Genomic DNA, 7,051 nt, shown 5'->3' on the forward strand with positions numbered 1-7,051 from the left:
CAATATTTATCCACTGTAGGTAAATCTGTTAAAAAACAATGCATCTATAGCTATTCTGCCTCCCAGCTGTAGAAAGCAGGGACCCCAGATATAGCAGAGTACATAGAACACACCACCGTGATTTGGTACCAGATTTAGGCAAGAAAATAAAATCTTGAACTAAAAGTAAAAACTAAAATGTGAGGACTTTTTATGGGCTAAAACTAAAATGTTTTGAGTTTTTGTCGACTAAAACTAGACTAAAACTAAAAAGGGTAGAAATGAATAAAATGTGACTAAAACTAAAAGACATTTCTACTAGAGACTAAGACTAAAATTAAAAATAGCTGCCAAAAGTAACCCTGCTCTATAGAAGGCCACAGAGCAAAAACCAAGCCATGAGGTCAAAGGAACTGCCTGCAGAGCTCAGAGAAAGGATTGTTGACGGGTACAGATCTGGAGAAGGCTATAAAAAAATGTTGTCCTGTTGTCCTCAAGGGCACAGTGTCCTCCATAATTCTTCATAACTGACCTGCAAGACTGAGGAGTTCACCCGGTAACTACAGACCATGTGAGAAGACACTACAGTAGTGCTAAAAAATGTAACAAACACACTTGAAGCTGTTGTTCCAAACTGTAGCAAAGTCTGTAGCAGTGACTGCCGCTGCTGAAGCTATTAGCTCCGATGTAGCTTCAGGGACAGTTTTATTCAGATCTAGATTGTTTTCTTTATTGAAAGAGGCCCAGCAAACCACACTGAAAGCCTTTCTTGGCAGCAGAGATGTTTCCACACTTCTCTCTACTAGCCTCGGCATAGGTTTTATCCAACAACAAGCTGCATCATTGGTTGACTCTGACAGTTTCATACTGCTGAGCTTACATTATTTACCAGATCAGCACAAAGCAGGAATTCTGGGGTGGTAGTTAGTTTGTGCCCCATGTAGGGTTCAAAAACCATGGCACGTAGACTTTTTCATGTATTCATTGTATGGATGTATTTAAAAATCTCCCATAGAAAGCTTTTAGGAAAGGCAGGACTTATTAATAAATTCTCCAAAGGTGATTGGAGGAACGTTCTGTCACGTTCTGTCACGTTCATGATGGGCCAATCAAAGAGGCAAGACAAAAAGAGACTGAAGATATGCATAGATATCCAGCAGAAGCCTGAGCGATATAGATTAGTGCTACACCAGTGTTTGAGATGTGACGCATGCCAGTGGTCAAAATTCATGCCAAGCCCTAACAGGAGGCATTCAAAAACATCTCTGCTAAGAGCAGCTTTTAAAGTGCCACTTTGGCTCTTTTTCATCATTTTCTTATCTATTTTGGCCGAGAGACAAGCGCAGCTTGCAGAAAAAATAGGCAAGCCTTCTTTCTATTCTATTCAGATTGAGTCACAAGTATCATGCATATGAGATATAATGCTTTCTGAAAGCTCTGACTCGTCAACATGCAAGCTGAAATGAAAATTCAGCTGTGATGATGCTAGAAGTGACCACCACACAAAGTCTGGCACAGATCTTGCAGAAAAAATGTACGAAACTATATGTACTGTCATATTGCAAACCTTGTTTACACTATGTTGCTTTACCTCAGAACAAATGGAAAAAAATCCTTGTTAATCTTTTTTTGAGAGGCATCTGGCTGCAGACCTCTATGGTGGGCCATTTAGGGCTCATCTGTTGCAGGCCTGGGCGCAGGGGTTAGCACTGTTGCCTTCCCTTTCCGGTGAGGGCCTTCTGTACAGAGTTTGCATGTTTTCTCCATGCATGTGTGGGTTCTCTCTGTGTACTCCGGCTTCCTCCCACCACCAAGAACATGCTCGTTAGGTTAATTGGCGACTCTAAATAGGCCGTAGGTGTGAGTCTGAGCGCGCCTGGTTATCTGTCTCTTTATGTACTCCACCTCTCACCAAAATGACAGCTGGGACAGGCTCCAGTCCCCCTTGGCCCCCAACAGGATAAGCGGTATAGAAAATGGATGGATGTTGCAGACCTCTACAATGGGGCAACTGCAACTGTGGGGTGGAATGTGGTGCACTAACCCTTGTTGGGTTTTTCCTTAGCTTGTGGAGTGCTATTTTCAATTTTATCCCCCTTATGCCCCAACCTTTAGGGTCTGGGTGCCTAACCCTCTTTGGGTTTTCCTTACGTTGGGGTGTGTTAAATTTAAATTCATTCCCTTCGATGAATTTTGAATTTATAAAATTCTGCTGTTGTGAAAAATAGCCACTTACAGTAACTTCTGACAGGGAGCAGAAAATATATGCATGTATGTCACTTCCTGCCCCACGGTCAAGGTCGCCCCACTGAGGCAATGATAGGTTGTGTACAGGTACAAAACTTAATCCAAAGGAGACACTTTGCTGTGTTTATGTGAGGTTTAGGGATAGGGATAAACTGCCCTTTATTGTCTAGCCTCTCAGGATACCCCGTATCAGTTTTGCATTTACCCCATGCAAATCATTCAACTATTTTTCTTAGTTTTAAGAACGTACATTTCAGGTTTGGGTCAGGCCTATAGCTCTTTCACTGAATGTCATCTCCATTCTCTCATCCCTGTTTCCAACTCTATTCAGTGTCCTGTATTGACAATAAAGAAAAAAAGGTCTAAAATATATATTTTTTTAAATGCAGGAAAATCAAAATTCATACTGCTTTTAATGTAGGACTGTCTGATTAGTCTGTGATTGGCCTGTGGTGTTGGAAGGCAGTTCGCTCTATAACTTCACATGCTCTGGAAACGCTAAGCAAAACTTTTATTATTTTCAGACCCCTGAAACGCCACTGTCATGTAAATGGACAGCCAAAACTCCACTAAAGTTACCTTTTTAGGCTGAAATCATTTTCATGTAAACATGGCCTACAGCTCCTCTCAGACATTTTCCTGACCATGCAATATTTCACCTCCATACCCTTTAACAAGGAACAACACATCACAACCAACATCTCTACAACAGCCTGCTCTATTACCCAGAGTTCCCTCCTCCTCCCCCCTCCACCCCTCCCCTCCCTCTGGGTGTGCGTGCCACGCCAGAGTCCGGGCTGGCATCTGGGAGGCTGTGATTGAGAAGTGTAAATAAATAATAATCCCTGGAAAGGAGACCGGCACATCAGCATCTGTCGACTCCCCAGCTAATAGTTTTTATTGTGGTGCCATCAATTTAGCACTCTTTGTTTCCTCCATTCCCCCGCCCGCACCGGAGCAGATAGCTCGCTGTTTTTTAATTGAACTGAACAGATTTTTGTTTAAGGATCTCTTCCTCCTGTTTGTGGTGTTTCGGAATAAAATCCAGGCGATATACTGTTGATGATTTTTACACAGAAGCTGTTGCAGAGGGAAATCATGGGCAGTTTGTTTGTTATTCTGGCATGCATGCTCGCTTGTGCAGCAGTGCGTGTGTGCAGAGGAGCATGCACTTTAATGTAGAGTGCACGTGTTGGTTGAGGACATGATTTTGTGCAAAGTATAAAAAGAGCATCATTTTTAACACAAATTTAAAACTGTGAGGAGAGTTTTATAGCGGCTACCTCTCCCTAAAAGAACTCTGAATGTGTTTCTGCCTTGTTAGACTTCAACTGAAGATGATCACGTCCAAACTGGGAATGTTTCGCTGATTGTCCAACAATCCCAGACGACAGAAACAGCGCTCACACTGAAGAAAGCAGCGCTCTCTCTGTGTTTGCGGCTGTGCTGTGTGTGAGTTTAAAAGGTAGAAATATGCTGGTGTTTTGTGGACATGGGAAGCAGGCTGATGGGTGCATAAATAAGGCATGTTGGAACATCTGGTCTTTGTTGTGCGTTCAGCTTTTTAATGTCTTCAAAGAGCAACTCTGACGCATCGCTGACTACCACTCCTTGCTCCTGCTTCATTTTAGCATGGAATAATAAACCATCTTTGGGGAATTGAGTCCCTCTGTCTCTCTCTCTTCATTTGGATATGCCATTGCAACCCCCTCCTCTCTCCTCCTCCACCCCATTTAAGGCAACTTTCTTTTTTACTCAGTTGATTTTAAATTTTTATACCTTAGGGAACGCTGGTGTATGTCACTGCAGTCGCCGGCTGTGTTTCTGCAAGCACAATTAAAATTCACGCACACTTTCCTCGTCCCCATTCCCCGGCATGCTCAGACGCTTCGTCTTTGGACTGAGATGGAAAAGTTGTAAATTTCTGATTATATGCAGAATAGATTTAGTCTGAAGGCCCCTCTCAACACAATTAAGCACCCGTTGCCCATAAATTAAACACATATAGGGCTTCACATCCCAATGATTTTCCTGTTGACCATGAGAGCCCTGCTCAGCTTGTACTTTCATTACGACTGTGTTCAACCAGAGCTCGGCTACTCCGCACAAATCAACCAGCGACACGATACATTAGGAAATGTTCCTACCACACCAACGCTGAAAAAGTTACTCCAAAGAGACAAAAACACTCTCACAGTGTGTCATGTTCCTATTTTAACTAATCCACTTTGGCTGACGGTAATTGAGAGATGACGGCAGGCTGAACTCCCTGAGAAAATGATAATTCACCAGTGGTTTCAATGGGAGGAAGTGCTGAGGAACAAAAGGCATTTTTTACGACCAGTGCAGTGGTGTTTTGGGATCTGAATGCTGTGAAAACTGGTAGGGGTCAGGCCTGTTTTAGTGTTGGATTGCTCTCACGAGAGACTCACAAATACTATGAAGGAAAAACTCAAGAGTCAATGTTGAAACCTGTGCTGCAGTTTGAATCAAACTGATGGTTTGACTGAAACTTAGATGCCACAATAAGGAATATCACTCAGTTTTTAATTTGAAAATTAGCCAGTTCAAAAGAAGCATTCTGAGAACCAGATTAAAGCGACCTCTAGATGATGAATTCAGTAACTTTTCTCGGTTCATCTATTAAACTCCAGGAGTCTTATTTATGCTACATACATAGAAAATGGGACCTGAAGTAAAGACAGTCTGGCTGCAGACCACTTATCGTTTACCTCTGACGGCCATTCTCACAGACCACACATCTGAGACCCTGTGCATCTCAGAACAGAAATACACGCTAAAACTTCCAAAAATAAAATTGGTTTAAACTTCCACTGTAAATCTACTACTGTCAGAGCTGAAATAACACAAACCTTTCCAAATAAAACCAGATTACACTTCCATAGTAAGCGTTTCAGCTGTACATAATTCTTTGGTTACCAGTATTTAGCTTCCGTCTGAGACATGCGGCATCTCACGTAAGCGGTCTGCTGGACGGCCATTTGAGATCGACAGTCTGCAGACAGACCCCTCTCCCTGAAGCTGTTGAACGCCACTTCCCATGCAAAGTGTGTGATCTACATAAAACAGACCCAATGGTAATACTGTGTTTGCACCGAACGTGAACAACTGCCTATTCGTACAAATCTGATCGTATGAATATAGTGAGTCTACTCAAATTCTGGTTGAATGAACATCCTCACCCCCAGGATGGCCTCCTCTGGTGACATATCTCTATACTGATTGGCTGTAGTATTGCTAAGTCTTAAGTAAGGAAAGTGGCCATTGGCTGTCCTAAAAGTCACTGAATGATGTCATCAACTAATTTGCATAATTGTCGGTATGCATTTAATTGCAAAGGACGCTGTTGGAGAGAGGTAAAACACCATGAGAGACACAAAGTAAGTAAAAAGACCCTTAATATGTGTAGAACTACAAATGAACTTCCTTCTGTCGATTCTTGTTTCTATAGCATCACAATTCTAACCCTCCTCCTTTATCTGGGCTTGGGACAGGCAAAAATGACTCAAGAGATACTCTGGCAGAGTTAGTTTAATTCTTATTTTTAGTTTATTATTCTATTTATTATTCTATTTTCTTATAAGTTTTGTTTTCTTATATTTGGTTTAGTTTTATCCCTTATGGTCCACTTAAAAGCCTACAACAAATCCCAGTGAAACATAAACATTTTTAACCATAACACATATCTATCTATCTATCTATCTATCTATCTATCTATCTATCTATCTGTCTGTCTGTCTGTCTGTCTGTCTGTCTGTCTGTCTAGCTATCTATCTTATCTCTTAACAAATTTATTAGACCACCACCCAAAGTAAGGTTTATGCCACAGCTGCCCTAAATTAACAGCATTGGTAATTACCAAAATCTTTTTTTATGTCGCTGCAATGGTTAATACACCAATATGTAGAAGCTCTTTAACCCAAATGATATTTTTAATGCTAAAATGTAATTATTATTGTTATCCATGAATTTTTTAAATTTACTGATTTACAAAAAAACTGAAAAAATAGTGAAGCACATTATTATTTCTTGATTAATATGTCAAATTGTAGTTATTTACTTGCATTCCTGAACAGAAAAATGAGTTTGAGTGGTTGAATGTTATGCTTGATTCATTTCTGACTTCTCAGAGAAGCCCAGTGAGCCAGCTCAAATTTGGGTTTAAAAAGGTGAATTCAGTTTGAAATTCCTCATTCCTGTTTAAAATGGTAAAACGTGGAGAGCTCACTGAAAATGAAAAAGTCCACATTAAAGCACTTCATGATGCTGATGGTCTTTGAGACAAATATGATAGGTGGTCTAATAAATTTGTTAAGCACTGTATATATATTGTATACAGTCTTCATTAACAATCTAAAAAGAGACCATAGAAAAAACTGTCAAGGCACCTTCACAGCACAGTTCATTTGCAGCCTGGACATGAAGGCGTGAACGTCTCCTGCTCTGACTGCAGCTGAGACGGACTGCTATGCGAGGACTGGGCTGCCTGTGAGTGCTTTGGGACGGGGAGGGGCCCTCAGCAGCAATCGCTGCTCACTGAGAGGAGCAACAATGATATGTGCTTTCACGTCAGTGTCTCCAAAAGTCTTCAAGTAACACCAGAAAAAGTCGCTAGATTTGTCGATAGTCGCTTTTTTGAAAAAATGTGTAAACAACCTGCCATGCATTTCATTCTCATAGTCTCACCTCCCTTCCTTCGACCTGAGTGTTGGGGGCAAAACCATAGCTTAGTTTGGTGAAGATATCCAAACACCAAGAAGCATGAAACACTGCATACTACAGCAAAATCACTTATTTTAAATAT

Source organism: Cheilinus undulatus, linkage group 8 (genome assembly GCF_018320785.1).
Source record: "Cheilinus undulatus linkage group 8, ASM1832078v1, whole genome shotgun sequence".
Classification (NCBI taxonomy): domain Eukaryota; kingdom Metazoa; phylum Chordata; class Actinopteri; order Labriformes; family Labridae; genus Cheilinus; species Cheilinus undulatus.